The sequence below is a fragment of the Cupressus sempervirens genome, chromosome 4 (assembly GCF_028749045.1).
Source record: "Cupressus sempervirens isolate cs-2001-9-10 chromosome 4, ASM2874904v1, whole genome shotgun sequence".
Classification (NCBI taxonomy): domain Eukaryota; kingdom Viridiplantae; phylum Streptophyta; class Pinopsida; order Cupressales; family Cupressaceae; genus Cupressus; species Cupressus sempervirens.
In genome coordinates, this window is record NC_143121.1 from 758,498,359 (window position 1) to 758,521,495 (window position 23,137).

The following is a 23,137-nucleotide window of genomic DNA, read 5'->3' on the forward strand; positions in this document are numbered from 1 at the left end:
TGAAATTGTAAGGATTTAATAGGAATTTGCATAGTACTTTTCTTAAGGGATTTGTGTAGGAAGTCATTTCTACACCTGAGTTTCCTTACAATTCCAACCATTAGATCATCATGTAGAAAGTATTAGATAGCTTGATAGAGAAGATGGCCCTATTGCAAGAGGTCATTGACATGAAGACTAATGTTTCCATCTCTCATAGGTCCCCAAAATGGGAAAAGTGTCATTGTTTCTTTGGATATAATCTTTGGAATTCATAGTGGAAAGATCTATGAGGTCCACAAATGAGCTAAAGGACATGCATTACCTAATGCAGAAGGTCGTGGAAAAGTTAATTGAATATCTAAAAGTGCTACATACAAAGTCATACATATCTGCCAATAGAAAATTAGAAGATATTGAGAGGATGAAATCAAATTTCTTAGCATTTATTGATGACATTGTTGATCCACTTAATTTTCAAATGTCAAAGATTCATAAGGAGGTCTTTAGAGAAGTTCAATCAAAGGTTGATGAGCTAACATAAATGTACAACTTATAGATGATTTGAGCTAACAATATCATCATCCTACATGTCAAGGAGTCTAACAAAGTAACTAATGCAATGAAATTTTATAGAGCTAAGGTAGTTACTCCTAAGAAGGTGTGATGCTTTGACATTCTTGTAGACATCTATCATTCTCTCTCGCTCTTTCCTTTGTATCCATTCATGGCATTATGTCAGTTATCCTAGTCTCTATAATATATAATGATTTGATCATGTCTTATTTTTAGTTTATTTTGTTCAGAGAGGCTCTACAAAGAAATCATCTAATGAAACTAACCATTTTGAGAAGGCCTATATATGTAATTTTTTGAGAAGTTAATAAGGGTAGAAAATTAATTATGTAAAAACCCCTATAGTTGGGACTATTGTTTGTGACTTTGATTCTACTTTTAATTATTTTTTTCATTTAGTTATGGTATAATATTTGGAATAAGTATGCTATCATTCAAAATGAGTGAATGTAAGTGAACTTGATTTTATTTCCTTCATTCAGTAGATTGTAAGCTTTACTTTCTTTAGAATAAGAATTATTTCATTCTTTGTGCTATACTCCATAGTTCATATGTGTAGTTTAGTTCAATGTATGAGAGTGCTAGAAAATGATTAGTGGAGTAGTTGGAAAGTAGACAATTTGGGTATTATCAAATATTAGTTATCATAACAATTTGGGATTTTCTTCCTTCCTACTCTCTTGTTTTTGTACCTAGTCTTTCATGTTTCCATCTTTGTATTTAAGTTATAATAAATTTCATTTAAAGAGTTACTCCCTATTTTCAAACTTCCTAAATTGTTTAAGGTGTTGAACAATCTAGTTATTGGCCTGTTTTGCTCTCTAGTTTAGAGTATACCCCCAAAACATGAAAAAAAAAATTTATTGCAAATCTTGCATCTAAAAGGGAGTTGTACTTTTCAATTCAAGGATCTTTGATAGATTAATACACTAAGCCATTCTATTGTTAAATTCTTTGCTCTCCATTATCTGTTGGGTATTTTAACAGTCAAGGTCTAAACCAAAGAATTAAGCGAGACAAACTATTAACCAATAGTTTTTTGTGACTCTATTGGAGAAGAACTCATATGTCCTAATTTTTATTAGTATGTCTATATGTGGCTTTATTGGATAACATAGAGTTTATCCCTATGGAACTCAACACGTTGACTCATGCATATTATCTCATAACAAGAAATTGTATGCCTCATGAAGCACAAATCTTGGTAGTGCAACCTAACTCAACTTCCAAGATGAACAACAAGACATAATAAAGTAGTTGAATACCATTTCCTAGAAAAGTTGAAATTCACTTGACCAATATTGAAGAGTTAGATTCACCCTAGAAATAAAAGAGGCCAATGTTGAGATATGGGAAAGCGTATTATAGGAAAGAAGATTGAGAGAAGCATGCCCATTGTGAATCAAGAAAGTTAATCCTAGATCCTAAGTATTCCCAAAGTTCTCATGGAAAAGGGAAAATTAACCTAGTGTTCAAAGAACTCAAGAAAGTTGAGTTTCCTATATTGGAAGATCATCTAAGAAGAGAAAGATCCTACTCACAGGATCCAATGTTTCAAGGTATTTGTGGAGCTCTATTTCTACCACCCCGGCCTATCTCCCAAATATGAAACCATTCCTCTTCTCCTCCTATTTTTTTACACTTAGATCATATCATTGTGCAACACACTCACTCTTCACGGAGTAGCTTCCCCTACTACTATCACTTTTCATCCCATGTTAGTAATTCTTCCTACTTCAATGGTTGTTCCTTTAGTTAACTCTATTGGCCTTCTTTGTCTTGCTACCAATAATGACCCACCTAGAGCTTTTAAAAAGAAATTTTCCAAATTTAACAATGATTGGAAGGTCTCTACTGATGAGCACATTGCAAATTTCTTTGTTGCATGTAGTATTGTTTTTCCTCAGCATGAACATATAGCAGTAAGGATGTTTGTTGAAACCTTGGTTGAGAATATAGTAGACTAGTTTCAACATCTTCTACTAGGATGTATCATGACTTGGGATGACATGCAGAATCAATTTGAAGCATGCTAAAAGAGTATAGAAGATGAACACACATTGTTGACTTAACTCACCTAAATAAATAAGGAACCCAATATTTTTATGAGAGACTTTATTGAAATGTTCTCTGCTGATGATCACATTGTGACTTTCTTTGCTACATGGAGTATTATTTTTTCTCAGCATGGAGATGTAGTAGTAAGGATGTTTGTGGAAACCTTGGTTGAGAATGTAGCTGACTAGCTTGAACATCTTTTGGTGGGATGTATCATGACCTAGGATGACATGAAGAATCAATTCAAAGCATGCTACAAGAGTAAAGAAGATGAACACATATTATTGACTCAACTCACCCAAATAAAGAAGGAATCCAATGTTCCTATGAGAGACTTTATTGTAAAGTTCACCAGATTGATCAATTAGATTCCTACTATGAGAATATCAACAACAAATAATCAAAAAATGTTTTACATTAGCTCCATGCCCCCTAAGATCAATTTTTAGATTAGATGAGTTCATCTGGCTAATCTTCAGGTTACTCAAACCCTAGCCATAGAATTGGAGGATGAGCTAATAATAGTCGAGAAACAAAAAAGAGAGATTTTAAGTTGAGCTTCGACAAGATCTGCTATTGGTACATATAATAACACTAAAGAAATTCTTTAGAAGCTATCAAATGAGATGATTTCCATGAAAATTCAAATGGGGAAGATGGTTCCCTCCTTCCAGCAACCTTATCAAGATATTCCTGAAAGGTCAAGATATTCCTGAAAGGTAACATGAAGGCAAACTATTGCAATTACCATCTTCTCAACAAAAGCTTACCATTTAGGCAGCTCCCAAAAAGAAAAACACATATATATTTTACCTAAGAGAAGATCACAATAGTGATTCTTTCACAGAGATGAATAGATAAAGATAGCTCAGTACTAGTAATGAGATAACAATTGATTATCATGAAAGTGAATATGATTCTGCTCCCCTTAGTGACTTTGGAACATTTTTCTAGGAGTATGAATCAATCTCGAATGTTGAAGGTGATTTCTTCACCACTTTTGATGGAATATAGATGACTATGGCAACAAGAAGTCAAAGGGAGAATGGTAAAACCCTAATATGGTTATTCTTTGGAAGTTTCCCTAAAAGGGAAAGTGCATGATATAAGCACTTTTTTAGGGTTGTAGTTTGTAGAGTGAGAAAGTGTATTGTTGGTATGGTATGTTGCTACTAGATTGATCTTTTGTGTCCTAAAAGAACTTGCATTGCAAGTGTGTTGTAACCTTCTATGTTGAAGATAATACATTGTGCAAATTTTGGAGGGGTGGGGTTTTTATACCGAAAGGATTTTCCCCACTGGCATATCTTCATGTTTATGTATTTTCTTTCTCTATCCATTTTTTGTATCCATGGTTGATTGCAATATTATTGTTTACATAATATGAAATCTAAAATTGTAAGGATTTAATAAGAATTTGTACAATACTTTCCTTAAGAGATTAGTGTAGGAAGTTGTTTATGTACCTAAGTTTCCTTATGCTATTGCCCTAAATGAACTCATTTCTTATGAAGATGTATATGTAGTGGAAGGATTGAAATATAAATTTTTGAGTGTGGCCTAGTTGATGGACAAAGGCTATAAGTTTGATTTTAATAAAAGGTCTTGCAAAATATTTGAAAAGACATGCAAACTCATAACTACAAGAGAGAAAAGAAAATGTAATCTTTTATACCTCAATATTTTAGGTAATAATTGTATGGTAGCTAAAAATTATAATAGTTGGTTTTGGTTTAGAAGGATACATTGTGTGGATTTTTAAAGCATTGTAAAAGTAGGAGGGAAGAGATGTGTAACGGATTTAACCCTTATTACTAAACTTGGCAATGTTATGTGTAAATATTATCAAATAGAAAAGTTGGAAAATTCAAGTTTCTCTAGCAAGCCACACTCTTTTAAAACATATACTAGATCTAGTTTATACTAACTTGTGTGGTCCCATGAGGACAAAGAGTGTATTTGGTGATCAATAATTGAAGTTTTTTATGGATAAATTTTCTAGAATTATGTGGACTATTTACTTGAAAGAAAGTTAGAAGCCCTCCACATTTTCAAAGTCTACAAATAAAAAGTGGAAAGGGATCCTAGTAGGGCGTTGAAGTGCTTATGATTAGACCAAGGAGGTGAGTTCACCTCAAAAGAATTTGAAATCTACTATGAGGAGCATGAAATCAAAAGACAAATGTCAGCTCTTAGGACACCAGAGCATAACAGTGTTGTAGAGAGAAGAGACAAAACCATCATAGATTGTGCAAGAACATTGATGATCTAAAATAATGTTGTACAAATATATTGGAGATAGGTTGTAAGAATAGATGTGTACACCTTGAATAAGGTATAAGTGAAGAAGGGAATAAAGAATACTCCCTATGAACTATGGTTTGGTCACACACCATTTTTTAGTTACTTCAAGGTATTTGAATCAAATGTGACATCAAGAGGGATGAATTCTAGTGAAAGATTGAGCCTAAAGTGATGATAGTATTTTTTGGGGATACTCTACCAAGAGAAGAGCTTACCGGTGTCTAAACCTCTAAAAGAACAAGATTATAGAATATGGTAATGTAAGAGTGGATCAATTCTTGGAGAATAATAAAGAAGGCAACAAGAAAGAATGGAATGTTACAAGCAATTTGAGTACATCTCACTAAATGATATAGTGGAGAGACTGCCAATAGAAGTGGAACCTATACAAGAAGTTGTACCAAATAGAGAACTAAGATGGGGTGAATCAATTATAACTAGCTATCATACATGCCTTAAAACTAATATTGTACTAGTTCAAACTCATAAACTTTTAGATCATTAACTCGGTAATAAAATCTAACATCATATTCTTAACTAATATAAACTTTACTTTAAACTATTAACTTTATATTCCTTAATATTATTGAGCAATCATTTTGCACAATGCTTAATAATAGAAATCCTTTTGAATCTCAGTCTTGAAAAGCTGATCAATGACCAACTCCAAGGTTCCACATGATTTTTTTTTCAACCAACTAGGTAACTTAATTGAAGATAAATGTGAATGTTCACAAGGAGGCCTTTTCTAGTGCCCACCAATCTACACAACTTTGTTGAAATGTAACCATAAAGAAATATATATTTTTATAGTTTCTATTTTATAATGACTGCAATTTCTAACCAATACAACTATATAAATTTTAATTTTAACCAATTATTTTGAAAAGAAAATGACAAAGACAGAGTAATGAGAGATTTCAAGAAAATTACTAAAAAGGAAATTCCTAATAGACATAATCCAAAGTAACAACACATCTATGAATTAAATTATCAAAAGGATCTGGTATGAAACCAATGAAATTAGAAGCATCTCTTCCTCATCTCCACTGATGCAATTGTTGATGGGAAATTGAATAAAAAATAATAGATGTTTCACATTTTATCAAATCACAAGGCCATAGAAATTGTGCTCACATGAGATAAAATTCTATGTAGGAACAACAATGATCCTTTCTCCAATTTTTCATAATAATGAAATTTGTTAACATAAATAAAACACTAGAGTTAAAAGATCACACAATTATCACAATATAATAAAGCTACTAGATCTATTATTATTCATGAACATGTAGTCACAAAAATAACACACTGACAAGATTTACTACACTTAGAAGGAGAGCACCATTAGTGATGAAGGGTGCTCCCCTTAATATGATAAACCATCATAGAAAACAAAGAAACAACAAAAAATGTGAGAATAAAATATGGACTTATTATTTGCATCATAAATGTAGAATTATAGAATTCATAAGTACAATATGCTAACACACATGGGTACCTTCATTACAATAATCTACAAGACAAGCTACGAACTATCACCCAAAGTTGTTCTAGAAAATGTTCTAGCCTTTCTTAATAGGAAATTTTATGCTGCCCAAGAAAGTTATATACATTGAAACTTAATACCTAGAACCCAAAAACCCTAACAATACATATAGAGTCAACCAAATACATCTTTAACAATTATTTTAGGAATTTTGTGTAGTCCAACTCTGAAAGGACACAACTCTAGAACTATTTCTCTAATTAGCTATTATAACTACTTTTCAAAAATGTTAGCTTCTGATCTATAGGCTTGAAATTGTGCAAGCGCCCTTCTGTCAAGTATTCAGACCTCATTCAAGAGCTCTAAGGCCTCCAATGGTGACCCTAAAGATTTTACTACAAAATTTTCCATTGAAAATCCACAATAACTTCTCTAATACATAAGTTGGAGCAATAAGATTTTCATGGTAGGCTTATAACTCTAAAATGAACCTTCATGTAGAAAATGAGAACATTCTAAGCTCGTATGAAGAACTTACTAAAAATAGCAAGTTCCCATAAATAGTAACCATCCTATCTACTAGTCCTGATTAAAATAGAAAATACTAAAATGCAAATTTTTTTTGGTGATACAAGATTACTCTTACACCCAGGATGCTTCTACATCAAATATGATAAACTATTGCATCAAAATATCAGCCTTGAATACATATTACATCCATGTATTGAAAAGAAATTGTCTCCTCCTTTTGTATTAGGAGTGAGATCTTTTCTAATACAACTCATGCTAAAAAATAATAAAATAAAGTATTTTACATAAAATCTAACTCCCTAAATGGTACTAAGTAGGTCTCCACCCTTATTTATATAAATTAATGGGTGCATGAGCCTTTATATGACTTACAATAATAAAAGAAGAAGACTATAAGAAGAGAGAAGCCATAAGATGATCTAGGAGTCATTGAGAGCTCTAAAAATGAAAGCCCAACCTTCTTTAGGTGTTTTTGGGGGTTCAAATATCATCAAAATGTGTTTTTGATGGATGAAATGCTCTAAAATAACAATTGGGAGGAAACTATCAGTGCACTACTTCTTCTTCAAAATTGTCTACACACATGCTAATTTGGCGCACCTTGTAAAATGTGCACATTGGTCATATGACCCAAAAATCCAAAAATTCTTCTAAGTGTCAAAACTTGATTTCCAACATCTAGGTTTTCTTCCCCTTTATACCAAATTGATATTTGAATTCTTTACAATTACTAAGAGTGGGGTTGAATCAGTTATCCAAGGTCCAAATGTACAAATAAAATTTTTCAATTATTAGTAGACCCATATCCATAAAACCTTATTATGCATGCATCCATTAGATCATACAAAACTTTAACATTTTAGGTTACTGTCCTAGGTTAAAACAACTTTATAGAAATGTAAACTTGAAATGTAATAGATTTAGTAACACATTTGACACAAGGATTTTACATGGAAACCCAATTTAGGAAAACCCACCGATAACATGCTACTAATTTTCACTCTTCTAAAGTGATGCCCTCTGAAAGGCCAACCCTATTAAATATTACAATACAAATTGTTAAAGGTTATCTGGCTAGAGGATTTCAATTTCCCTATTAGGAGTGAACCTTGTCAGAGGACTTTAGATCATTCACTTGGAATGTCACCTTGTTAAAGGATTTACAAATGACTATTAGGTCAACCTTAATCCAAAGGATTTACCCTAGACGGATACAATGATTAGAAGGTAATAGTAAGGCTTGATCTAAGAACAAATTACAACTCACTTGCATATTATAGAACTTTGTTTTAATCCTCCATTCTACTTGGTTTTCACACACTTCAACTTTGATAGCTTGTTCACCTTTCAAAAATTTATACTCTTAAGCCTTCTTACTTTGCATGCCAATTGTAATCTCTTTTATTTGGCCACTAAATGAAGCAATACCCTAGACTCATTATCTTCGTTAGGTTATCACACATGAAAACCTTTGCTTCTAACCATCTCTCTCTATAAACAAAGATTTAAGATCTTTTTTTGATTAACCACAATCATCCATTTTAGGGTTAGGTATGATTAGGTAGGATAAAATGAATCTACCTACTTTTCCATTTGGTTCCTTTAGAAACTTCTTCCTCAATCTTCCTTGAATTCACCACAAAATGCTTTACCTTAAATTTTGTGCCACCAGCTCAACATTTCTATCTCCCACACACTTCATACAATTAAAGAAAACAAAATAGTTGACTTAGATTAGTCAAATTGTGATTTAATATGAATACTCAAACTCAACGTCAATATGTTGTCACTCAACTTCCATACTATTCTTCCACTCAGTCAACACTAGTACAATCAACAAACACTAAAGTTTACTGATGCTCAGCACCAACTAAACTTTACTTGAATCTAATTGGTTTTACACTTAGCTTGCACTAACTTTTGTTAGCACCTAGTCTAAACTTAGTCAAGCTTGGCAGACACAATTCTTCATACTTGTCCTTCTAGACTTAATCAGTGTATCCAACCTTTTTAGCCTTAAGTAGATAAAAAATACACTATATCATCACTATCTTAACTAATATTTGTACTCCTTTTTCATACCATAACTCAACTTTTCCTCTAGGCACTCTTGTTATCTCATTTGATCAAATCTTCTTCATTAATCAAACAAATGATAGTACTCAATGTTAGAAACAATAGTCTACCAAGATAACTAAGAGTAGTGGGGAGGGGGGTGAATCAGTTATCCAATAATTAAAATATTTATTAACCTTAAGCAATCTTATCAACTTAACCAAAGTAAACAAAAACCATAACAAGATTCACATAGATAATTACACCAAATATGTTGACTAGGGAAACCCTTGATCAGAGGGAAAACCCTAGTGGGAATGATGACCATAAGATGATGTACTAATATAAATATTCCTTGTTAAAGGATAGACCCTATTAGGAGTCTATTACAATATTTAGTATATAAGAGTCACTATTAGGAGACTTTGAATCCTTGTTACAAGATTCCAACCTTTTTAGGAGTTATGCCAACCCTGTTAGTAGTTGTAGAAGACATAAGGACCCACTCTCCAAATAGCTTCTAGGGAAAGACTACTAAACTCATTGTCCAATTGATCTCTCAATTATTTCTTGTAGAATAATTTTGTGTACTACACTATAACTTCTTTCCTCTGTCTTTTCAACCAGATAAATCATTGTCAAGCCTTTTAGACCAAGTCATGAACCTCAAATCCAAGTATCCAACTTCAGATCACAAAATAAAACCTCAGCAATTAAGTTTCCTTCACTTTTGCTCTATTCATCTCAACTTTGCATTCATCTCTTTGTGTTGCTTATATTCATCTCATGTGTCTCTTCTAAGATAAAGAAAAATGTCCTTCCTTTATACTAAATCCATAAAAAAATTCTCCAAATTGGTTGTTACACCTTCTTGATTAATTATTATAGGACCACATTAAGAAAATGTTACACTTAGCAATAACATTAATCTTTCACCTTGCAACTTGAATAAATTTCTAACATGCAATATTATGATGACTAAGCTTAGCCACATCATCACCAACATGTCTTCTTCACATCTGTAACTTTAGGTTTGCAGAATAATAACTCTACTAAGAGATATAACAAGTTTACTAAAACATGCCTCTATAAACTCTATCTCATAACTATCTTCACCAAAACTTGCATAAATTCTTCTAGACTTAATATCTTATCCTTTAAATGTTATCTATGTATACTAGACCCATAATATAATATTCCTTTAATCTTGATACTAAAAGTACTCAACAATTTGTCTTTACCAACTTTATCTTTTTGTTATTCTTCTATCAGATATTATAGAAAACTACTATGTTAACATCAATGACAAACACAAACATGAATGTAATATATCATTATGATAATGATCTAATCATGTATCTACAATAATCCCCCATAGGAATATCATTAGCATTCATGCTTTCAATAATGTCCCCCTTTGGCATTGATGGCAACATAGATGAAAAACATCTAGTTCCAAGAATACCAATTGCAAAAGACTATTATCCTTTCTTTTCAAATCCTTTTCATCAATCATTCTCCTAAACTATTTTATTCTCCCTTTAATGTACTCATTTTTTCTTTCATGCTCTACTTCTCCCCCATTGACATCAATGTCAAATGTTTTAACAACCATCAAAACTATGCAACAACTAATTCTTACTAGCTCAAGTTTGTAAAGACACTATTTAAAAATAGCATGCAACAAGAGTCCTAGATGACTCTATCCATCATAGATACTCCCCCATATAGGAAGCATCAACATTTAGTCCAAACAAACAATGGTGCTCTATTATATTGGATTGATGCATCCTTGCATCTTCTACTATGACGTAGGAAGGGGTATAACCCGTAGCATACCTCAAAATTATTCAAAAGTCTATTTGGGAAAAATCTTAGTGAAAATATCTACAATATGCTCTTTAGTCCTCACATACTCCAATCTAAATTATTTTCGACAACTTTCTCTCTTAACATGTGATACTTGTTACAAATGTGTTTGGTCTTAGGATGCAACATTAGATTCTTAGACAAATTTACTATGCTTTTATCGTCACAATGTATGACAACATGTTCACTAAATTCTATCTTTATATCCTTCAACAGCTACTTCATCCAAACAACTTGATTAGAATTTTTTTCTATTGTAAAATATTCTACTTTTGTTGTACTTTGTAAGGTACAATCTTGCTTCTTTCTTAGCCAAGAAACCAATCTTTCTCCAAGAAAGAAGGCTCCACCACTAGTGCTCTTTCTGTCATCCATACTACCTGCCCAATTAGCATCAATATAAGCACATAGAGTGAAATCATTAGACTTATCATACAAAAATCTAAACTCTAGTGTTCCTTTCAAGTATCTAAATATCCTTTTGACTACTACATAATGTGCTTCTTTGGGATCAACTTGGAATCTTACAATAATTCCAACATCATTTTCTATATCCGGCCTTGTGTGAGTCAGATATTGCAAACCTCTAATCATAGATATATACTTCATCTGCTCAATAGTAGGTGTCTTGTCCTTTGTAGATAACTTATATCTAGTTACCATAGGTGTTCCAATAGGTTTACATGTTTCCAAACCAAACCTTTTCAGTAAATCCTTCAAATACTTAGTTTGAGAAATAAACATTCCTTGTTTATCCTATACAATCTGTAATCCTAGAAATATTTCATTTCTCCTATCATACTCATTTCAAATTCTTTCTTCATTTCTTCAGCAAACTTGTCACTTTCCACATCATTTCCTCCAAATATGATATCATCAACAAATATTACCAAAATCATTAATCTATCATCAATTTCTTTCCAATAGAGATTGTTATCAGCCATACCTTTGCTATATCTAAGCTTTGTCAAATGCTTGTCTAACCTTGCATACCAGGTTTTGGGTGCTTGCTTCAAACCATATAATGCTTTCTTCAATATGCATACTATGTCCTTGTCATTTGTTAAAGGAAAACCTTCAAGCTGTTTAATGTATAACTCTTCTTCAAGTTCTTCATTGAGAAATGTTGACTTGACATCCATCTAATATACTTTGAATTTCTTATATGTTGCATATGCTAAGAATAATCTCACTACTTGTATTCATTCCATAGGAGCATAGGTCTCAGCATAGTCTATTCCTTCTTATTGTGATTAATCTTTACATCCCAATATTTCTTTGTTTCTTACAAATTCACCTTGTTCATTCATCTTATTCCTGAATACCCATTTAGTTCCTATCGCATTCTTCTATGCTAGTTTGGGAACCAATTCCCATGCCTCATTCTTTACTATTTGATCCAATTCCTCTTTCACAGCTTGCTTCCAATAGTCATATTTACATGCTTTATCTGCATTCTTAGGTTCAACTTAAGATATCAAACATAGTTCTTCATTGATTTAGCTTCTTTTCATCACACCTTTATCTAATCATCTAATAATCTACTCAAGTGGATGATTGTTTGTCATATTATTACTCGAAGTAGTTGTAATCTTAACCCTTGGCTCTATTGAAGGTTCCAAGATTTGTTCCTGCCTTGGCTCTCCTTCATTCTGCAAATCATTGTTGGTCTCAAGGAATATTTCATCATTCCTTGGTTTAGTAACACCATCATCATCTAAATTGTAATCAACTATTCTTTCTTATATCCTAAATTTCTCATCAATTCTCATATTTTCACTTTCCATAATAGTCACCAAAGTTGTCTCTTCTATTACTTCATCTTCATTAATCAATCTAAACTCATTATCATAGTCATTCAAGAATATTTCCATATTTAATTTAAATTCTTTAACTTGTTTAGAAAGTAAACTCTTTCTAGTTTTCCTTAATCTCTTAGGACATCTAGACGAAAAAATGACCAAACTCTTTACATGTCCAAGAAACAAAAATGTGCATACCTTCTAGTTCTCTTTTTGTAAGTAGATTAATACCTTCCTTTATCTTTATGTCTTCTTTGGATCTAGACTTATCTTTTCTTGTGCTTCTAATCTTTTGAATGCAATAGAAGGATTCTAGATTTGAAAACTCAATGCTCTATTCTTTACAAAAATCTAATAACTCACCAAGACTTTCCACCATCTGGGTTTCAAAATTTCCTCTCCCAGACTTAGGACTATCTTTCCTAAACATGTTTTCCATGGATCTCCCAAATTTTTTAAAACTTTATCTTCAAGGACCTAATGCTCTATCACCTATTGTTAGAAATAATAGTCCACCAAGATAACTGGGGGAGGGGGTAGGTAAATTATATATCCAATAATTAAAACATTTATTAAATTTAAGAAATCTTATCCATTCAACTAAAGTAAACAACCATAATAAGATGTACATAGACAATTACACTAGATATGTTAACTAGGGAAACCCTTGATCAGAGGGAAAACCCCAGTGGGAATGATGCCCATAAAATGATGTACTAATATAAATATTCCTTGTTAGAGGATGGACCTTGTTAGGAATCTAGTACAACATTTAGTACATAAGAGTCCATGTTAGGAGATTCCAACGATGTTAGGAGTTGTGCCAACCCTATTAGGAGTTGTAGAAGATGGAAGGACCCACTGTCAAAATATCTTTTGGGGCAAGACCACTGAACTCACTATCCAACTAATCTCTCAACTATTCCTTGTAGAATAATTGTGTGTAATGCACTAACTTATTTCCTCTATCCATTCAACTAGACCAATCACTATTAGACCTTGTAGACTAGGTCACAAACCTCAGATCCAAGTATCCAACTTCAGATCACACAATAAAACCATGGCAATGAATTTTCCTTCACTTCCACTTTGCTCTACTCAAATTCACATTCAGCCCTTTGTACTACTTACAATAATCTCATATGTCCCTTCTAAGGTAAAAAAAAATTTCCTTCCATTATACCAAATCCATAAAAAAATTCCCTGAGTCAGTTATCACACCTACTTAATTAATTATTATAGGACCACATTAAGAACACATTACACTTAGTGATAACATTAATCTTTCTTCAATTTTGGAAAACCTCTCACTCTTTTCATGTTATTCATACTAACCAAGTTATCAAAGTTAACATGACATAAGCTCTTGTTTCATAACCATACATCATCAAATTCTACAACAAGACAAGTAGCATCATTCATATCAAGATAAAATAGATTACCTCTAGTTTGATCACCTCTCCCAATTAGTTTCCTATCAGTATCATAGATCTTAGCTATCCTGTTCTCAAACTCAACTTTGCAACTTGAACTATTTAGTTGTGACACACTCAATAGATTATAGTTAAGTCCTTCAACATAATAAGCATTGTCATGCATAATATTTTATGTGATTTCGATAGATCCTTTTCCTTTTATTAGATAGGGTACATCATTACCAAACCTTACACTATTTTTGTCATAATAATTCAAGGGTAGTGAACTTGCTTTTACCTCTAGTCATATGATGTGAACACCCACTATCATTGATCCATCTATCACTCTTGTTCACATAAGAAACTAGTACAATTGCCTCATCATCATCAAATTCATCCTTCATCACAACATACAATACTTCATTATCATGGTCATCACATCCATCTTTGGTTTCCTCTTCTACAATGTACCAAGACTTATTGCCTTTGTCTTTGTAATCTTTTTTGTCCTCATCTCTTTTACCTCTCTATTTTCCTCCACTTCTATTGTTCTTCTTATCTGGATATCTAGTAGCATTATGACCAACTTTATTGCAATTAAAACACATGATAGGTAACTTACCTTTGAATTTTCCTTTTCCTCTATAAAATCTCCTTGCTAATAGTTCTTCAAGTTGTTCTATATCCTCCTCATCTATGTCACTATCACTAGAAACATATTTTACCTTTTTCTTCTTCTCTTTAGGTTGCTTTAATGATAGTTTAGCTTTGAAGGAAGATTCAATATTCTCAAATTTGAAGTTATCAAAATTAGAGAGCTTAAAGACAATGAGCCTACTTACCAAACCTTCAAGAGTCATATTAGAACTTGGTATACATCTTAATTCTTGTATGGTAGAAACTCTAATAGCCTAGATGGACAACATTTTTGTCAATATTTTTCTTAATATAGTATCATCATCTATCTTACTAGAGACTCCTCTTATAGAATTAACATCTTTTATTCTAGAGTAATATCAAGAAACATTCTCACCTTATTTCATCCTCACATCATAAAACTTACCTCTAAGACTTTTAGATTTGGCTCTCAAAATATTTGCATCTCCTCCATAAATTGTGTGAAGAGCATTCCACATCTTCTTTTCAAAATCACAACCCTTGATGTTATCGAACTCAACATAACTTAGGGTAGAGACAATCTTTAACATTGCACAATTTTTTTATTTCTTCTTTTTTAGATCATCTACAGTTAGGGCTCTAGCAAGATTGACATGGTCAGTGGAGATGGTAGATTGTGCATGGTCTCCAAGACATCATAAGTGTAGATTCATTAGACTTTTCTATGTATATAAGTTCTCATTATTAAGCATGGGTACCTCTCTTTTTGATATCTTGATACTTTGCTTCTAGTATCTTCAAACTAGTCCTCTTAAGCATTATGGCTTTTATACCAATTGTTGGAATTCTTTAGAATAACTAACAAGGGGGGGGGGGTGTGAATTAGTTATCCAAGGTCCAAATGTACAAATAAAAATTTTCAATTCTTATTAGACCCATATCCATAAAGCATTATTATGCATGCATCTATTAGATTGTAAAACACTTAAAGTTTGTAGGTTACTATCCTAGGTCAAAATAGCTTTACAGAAATGTAAACATGAAACATAATAGATTTAATAACACATTTTAAACAAGGATTTTATATGGAAATCCAATTCATGAAAAACTGCTAGTAACATGCTACTAATTCTCACTCTTCTAAAGTGATGCCCTATGAAAGGCCAACCATGTTAAAGGTTACAATGTACACTATTAGGAGTGACCTAGTTAGAGGATTTCAATCACACTATTAGGAGTGAGCCTTTTTAGAGGACACTTGGAATGTCTCCTAGTTAAAGTATTTACAAATGATAGGTAGGTCAACTTTAATCCAAAGGATTTACCCTAGACTGATACAATGATTAGAAAGTAATAGTAAGGCTTGATCTGATAACAAATTACAACTGACTTGTAGATTATAGATCTTTGTTTCAGTCCTCCATTCTACTTGACTTTCAAACACTTTGGCTCTGATAGCATGTTCACCTTTCAAGCATTCATACTCTTAAGCCTTCTTGCTTTGCATGCCAATTGTAGTCTCTTTTGTTTGGCCACTAAATGAAGCAATACCCTAGACTCTTTGTCTTCCTTAGGTTCTGGCACATGAAAACCTTTGCTTCTAACCAACTCTCTCTATAAATAGATATTGAGATCATTTTTTTCTTAACCAAAATCATCCACTTTAGAGTTAGCTAGGATTAGGTAGGATATAATGAATCTACCCACTTTTCCATTTGGTTCCTCTAGAAACTTCTTCCTCAATCTTCCTTGAATTTTCCATAAAATGTTTTACCTTCAATTATATGCCATGAAATCATCATATTTATCTTCCACACACTTCACACAATTCAAGAAAATAAAATAGTTAGCTTAGATTCATCAAATCCTTAATTTAACATGAATACTAGGACTCGACATCAGTATGTTGTCACTTAGACCATACTATTCTTCCACTTAGTCAACACTAGTTCACTCAATGAACACTAAAGTTTACTAATGGTTAGGACCAACTAAAATTTACTTGGCCACATTATGTTTACTTGGCATACACTAAATCTTCACTTTGACTGGCTCTAACTAATTTTCTACTTGGCCTACACTAACTTTTCTTCATACCTACTGTGTACTTGGTCAAGCTAGGCAAACATAATTCTTCTTACTTGTTCTTCTAGGCTTAATCAGTGTATCCAACCTTTACAATCTTAAGAAGATAAATAGTACACTATATCATTATTGTCTTAATTGATCTTTGTATTCCTTTTTCATACCATAACTCAACCTTTCCTCTAGGTGGTCTTGTTATCTCATTTGATCAAATCCTCTTCATTAATCAAACAAATTATAGTACTCAAATCAACTAAGCAATTGTCTTACTAGCAAGTAGTAGGTTTGACATTAGTGACAAAACAATGATTTAAATACATCCTCATACTTGTATCAATCCTTTTTGTTTGCAACAATTGATGTCTGAATAGTTGCTTTTGAATTTCTCAATTACTCCACTACTTCCTTAGCCTTTGGTAAATCTAATGACTCATACTTATTTTGAACTATTTTCTAGTAGTTACTTCTATTGTTATATCAACAAATTCCTCTAACTTAGAATCGAGCTCCAATAATGATTTTTTTTTTTTAACACTTGTCTGACATCATATTTTGACGAAGCCATTTCAAATGAAGCCCTAAACTATTGAACTATTATCTATACCAAGGATAGTTTGGTTCTTGATCTATCTTCAAAAATCTCAAGGCTAGTGACATTGTAGTATTTGTCTGCTTCCAAAATTTGTCCTCTATCTTTTTTCTTTATCTATTGAATATCTTTGTATAGTCCTTCCATGAATTTATTTCCTGAAGATATAGTTTCTATCTAATCATTTGACTTATCTAACTCCTTTTCCAAATAAATCTCCATTAATATCTGGTATCTTTTCCCTTTTATATATTTTAGCACTTGTAAATCATTGGCCCAAGTACACTTTATCCATTTTTCCAAAATCTTGTTTTATAATGGTAACCAATTTGTTGTCATTACTTTGGATGTTGTGTAGAAGGTTAAAATTACCTTGTATTATTTGCACTCCTCTTTCCTCAAAACTTCGGTGCCATCTCTGGAAAGCATCCAAAAATGAATCCATATGCTACCCCATCTACTTTATCTCTAATGCAAGTCCCAAAGAAAGCTCAAAATTATATGGGTGTATAGGCCCCACTACCTCATTTAGATACCCTCTCAATAGCACATTCTATTTCCTTGGCATCAAAAGCTCTGATTCATCTATGTCAAGAAGTGTGTACACCTTCCTAAGACCTGTGGTCATCATAAGGTTTGTTGTATCCATTGTGGGATTCCCTAGTACTACCTCTTTTATTTGGTATTCTTTAGGAGTCAATTCCTCTGTATCTACATGAGGGGGAAGAATGGTGATATGTGCTAGAAAGTCTTGATCATGATTCTTCATTATGAAAGACAATTTTTTTGCAACACCCTTGGGTAGCTCAGGCTTGTTGATTACTTTTATTAGCCATCATCCCCTCTTTTTCTATCAACTCCATCTATCTTTTCTACCTGAACAAGACTTCCTTTTTAGCCATGATGGTATTGTCCCCATCAATGACATATACTAAGATGAAAAGGTAAGTTTTGATACAAGTTCCTTTCCCTTATCACTCCTATTTGGACTCTTCTTGTGTCGAGGAAGAAATTTAGAGTGAGATTTGATGTCATGTTGGGCTAGGGACCTATACTCTATATAAGGAGGAGCTTTTTGCCTTTCTTCCATAATCTTCCCTTCCTCTGATACTTCATTGGCATGTGATTTCACATATTCTCTTTCCTCTAAAGTTTTAATCCTAGGTTCAACCATCAAAGGAGGTATGACCACTAATCCTTGATTGATTATTGATGGTGTATCTCATGCTGGTGGAGGAAGAACACAAAGAGGCTCTTGTGGTAAGGGAGGTAGTTGATTCCAATCTACTCCCAATGGCTCATTTTAAGGAGTATACCATATTCTCTCTCCTAACATCTTAGTTCCTAATAACATGAAATCAAAATTTGAGATGTCATAAACATCTTCTCCATAACCTTCCATTTATTTGGTCTACATTTTTTGTTCCTCTTTCAAGCTCTCAACCTAGATAGGCTCTTGAGATGCAGAAGGCAGTGTTTGAGTCAAACTACTTTCCTCTCATTTTAATGACATTAGCTAATCAATTCCTCTTATTCAAAGAACAAAATTTGATTTGTTCATCTTCCTCCACATCTTCCACCTTGGAGATGGTTTTGATAATTGTGGTGATGGAGTGCTCTTTTTCTTTAGTCTCCTCCTCTTTACACCTACCATTGTCATCTCTATTCTAGCTCTTTTGGGTACCAATGGGGAGGCTTCTTCTACATGGGAATGAGGTGTCAGAGCTCCTACTTGTGCTAACTAAGCATGTTCTTTCTCAGGTTGAGCTTGTTCTTGTGTAGGTTGGGCTTCTTCTTCTTGACTAGTCAGCTCTTATTGAGCCTCTTCCTCTTGCTCTCTTACATAAAGGGTTCTCTTTATCTTCTTTCCCTTATCCTTTTATGTCTCAAAGTATTTGACCTCCCACTCATGTTGGTGCACCATTTTTAGTCTCACTAATGATTTACCAGTGTAGGTTAGAATAGTTACTTTCACTCCTTTACCTCTCTTAGGTCAAGTTGTATCTTGAAGAGGTTGGACATGAGGAATTAGATCCATACAGAAAGAATTCTTGATCCATTTTATTATTAGCTCAACTAAATGTAATCCCTGGTGATTGATATTATTTTTCTCTTCCCAACCAATCTTTGTATTCATTATGGTCCTCTTGTAAATATTATCCCTATTGTACAAGGTATATTATCCCATTCTTTGAGAGTTATCTCCATATTGAGAACCTTCTTAGCCAACTATAGACTCATTCTATAATAGTCTCTAATTTTATTTCCATAGTCATCTATCATACACATCCAATATCCTCTAATGGCTCTTTGTGTACAAACTTCTTTCCTACCAAATGTTGTACCATCCTAATATTATTAAAATATGGGCAAGGTGAATGATAATCCTCAAGAGGATATTGATCCCATTCTAAATCAAATATGGTAATATCTTTTTTTTTCTTTACCTCAAAGGTCTTGATGGGGATTGGCCATACCCAAGTCTTCTTATGTTGCTTCCTAACCTTGTCATACATAGAGGCTAGTTGTCTTTTCCATTTCCAACAATATAAGCCTATCTGATGGATATCGCAAAAGCTTCTTTAGGCATAAGAGGGTACCAGCTACTTAGATGTAGGTGAATGACTTGAACTAGAGTTAACATGTACCAAATTGTATTATCCATGCTATAGATTCCACTGATATTCTCTTGGAATAGTCTCCCTCAATGAACTTAATGATGGAAAATATAAACCCATCATTGACCACCCTATATTCAACACTTTATAGTGAGAGTTTCTTCTTTACCAACTATGGGTATACTACATAAGGCCAAGATTTTGGATCTTGAATTCTTTCACTTAGTATTCTAGCCAAATCAATAGGAATCTTGTCTATCCTAATAGTTTCTATGAAATATACCATCCATGTCTCTAGATGACTCATTAATGTAGGAAGACCCATGGCTCTACTTAGGAGAACTATTGAGTACCCAATGCCATCTATCATGTATCCACGTTTCATGTCAATCTTTCTAGTTCTTCTTCCCAAGGGTGTCCTGTCAATTAGTTACTTTTCTTGTACCAACTCTTTGGCCTCTATTTTGTTCTCCCTATACCAACTATCTATGCCATCATAACTTATTTGAAGGTATTGATCTACTAAATCCCCCCTCTTGTGCCTAAAATGTGCACATGTACACCTAGCACACCTACAAAGGTGCACATGTGCACTAATCATACATGTGTGAAAGGTGCACATGTGGGCAACTATGCACATGCTAATGCAAAGAGTGCTTTTTTCTAGGGGGGGACTTGGTTTGAGTGTTTATACACACATGGACACCAATTAAGGGTGCACATATGTGCACCTGCACATCAAAATTCTTGAGGTTTATACCTCTAATACATAGAAGCTTGCATGTGGGTCTTCAAACATATGCAACTATGAAGGAGGAGATGGTTTGAGTATGCGGTGAAGGTGGAGGAACAAATGCAAATAAGTGAGGAGTAGGAGAGGGGTATGTGTAAGATCATGGTGGGCCAAACTATGGCTTTAAGTGGCAATAAAAATTAGGACATCATTGTTAGTCAACATGATGTTAAATCTTTAACTAGTTATGAACCTTATATAAACAATTTGTAAAAGTAAAATATGTAGTAAATTGAATTCAGTTTCTAAAATACTTTAATTGGTTAAAATTTTGAAATTCAATGAAAAAGTACAAACAAATTATGAAAAAATAAGCAATGGATGTATGTCTAACTACCTTAGTCACAAGCAAATGATAATATCACTTTTTAAAATTCTAGGTATAACAAGTAGACTCATACCTTGATGTGATGCATTTTTTTCATAATCTTATTCAAAGTAAATATTTAATTTTGATTTTTTTTCTAAAATAATTTTTTGAAAAAAATCTCTTGTCTGACCACCTTAACTCATTCAAAACTATATAAAATTAATTTTTATTTTTGTGTTCCTCGTAATAGGAAAAGCATAGAATGTGACACATCTTTTAAATTTGGAAAAGGTCATACTATTTGAAAGTTATAACTATTTTTCGACCAGTATGTAAATCAACACTTTATAGGTAACTCCATTAGAAAATAAGTGATAATTACTTACCAAACTCATAATTTGACAGTAATTAAATTGATGGAAAGATGATAATCTCATTAAGAAACCCTTTTTATTTCATCAAATTCAGATGAAAAGTGATTTTTTTTTATTGCCACTTTTTGGCCCACCATGATTCTTCACATGCATGGAGGGAAGGGATATTTATAGGTTGGGGTACCCTAGTACACACCTTTGAAGGTGCATACCTTTGAATGTGTGCACTCTTAACGTGCACACTGTTGAGGGTACACATGTGCACATCCTCGACAGGGGGTGAGTGTGCACCATGTGTACTTAGTGGACATGTGCATGTGTGCACTACTTACACTTAGAAACCCAAAAATTGAGTTTTGATCGCTCCTTATTGCTTGACATTTCTTGTCTAAGGATTAGGACTGACCTAGACCTAGAGGAGAGTCCTAATTGACAAAGGCACCTGGCTGGGTACTTTGAGGGGATCTTAAAATTAGGGGGTCCCCATTTTGTGACTCTAAATAGGGTGTGTGTTGTGAGACCACAACAAATATACTAATTATCAATGAAAATTTTAAATTTATACCAATTTCTATCGGCTTACAACAATAAGCAGTAAATATGGAAATACCATGTAACAAAATAAACATCCACACAAATTGACACAACTATTTAATGGTGAAAACCATGTAAAGGAAAAACCACCTAGGAATTGGCAACCCAAAAATTGTATACTTTTGAAGTGAGACTTGTTAGGAGCCTACCTTGTTAAAGGTTACATACTCATCATTGCATGTGACCTTGTTAGAGGATTTTCACCAAAGATCATATATACTTTGTTACTGCTCCTTGAAATTTCTAAAGAGTGACCTACTCTAAATGACTTAAAAACACTACTATTGAATGTTACCATATAGAATTTCAGAAGACTATTCGATCCATTTGGTCAAGATATTTTTCTACAACAATGGTTAAAATGTAACAATGAAATGATCTCTTAGGTTTAGAACTACCTTAATTATTTAGATCTATATTCTTCTCTATATCTTCCTTCTTTCAATCTATCTTAACCTTTCCCTCATTGATCCATTCAACTATCCATCCACTTAGACTTCTCTTCCTTGATCTTCATAATGCAACTCACTTGATATTTATCCTTTGGCTATCAACTTCTTTCACTTCTTCAACTTTATCAATAGTAATGAACTTCACATGCATCTCCTAAATAGTAATCTTCTAGCTTCATCTATCCATCTGATACATCAATTTTTCTAGTTAAACACATCTATTAGATCTTCATTTAACTCAGATTCATTGAATCTAGTCACTCAACTAATATGATTCCACCTTGAATTTTGTACTCACTCTAAAAATAGTAAATCTCTTCATTAGATCTATCTTAAATTTTTCTATCCATTGAACTCATAAATAGCTTTGTCCTTATCCTTTAGAATTTTCAAACATTATAATTTTCACTAAATTTTAGCCTTAGATTCAAACTTTTCTTTTTTATTCTTTCTTTCCATGCTTAGTTAACACTATGTCTTTCTCGATCAATACTAGGCTTGGTTAATACTAACTTTTCTCGGTTAACACTACACTTCCTTTTCATTTTTTCAGGTGCTCAATAAGAATTGTAGTAGATTGGTTAATTATGGGATTCTTCTTTCACCTAGTAAATCAATGTAACTTG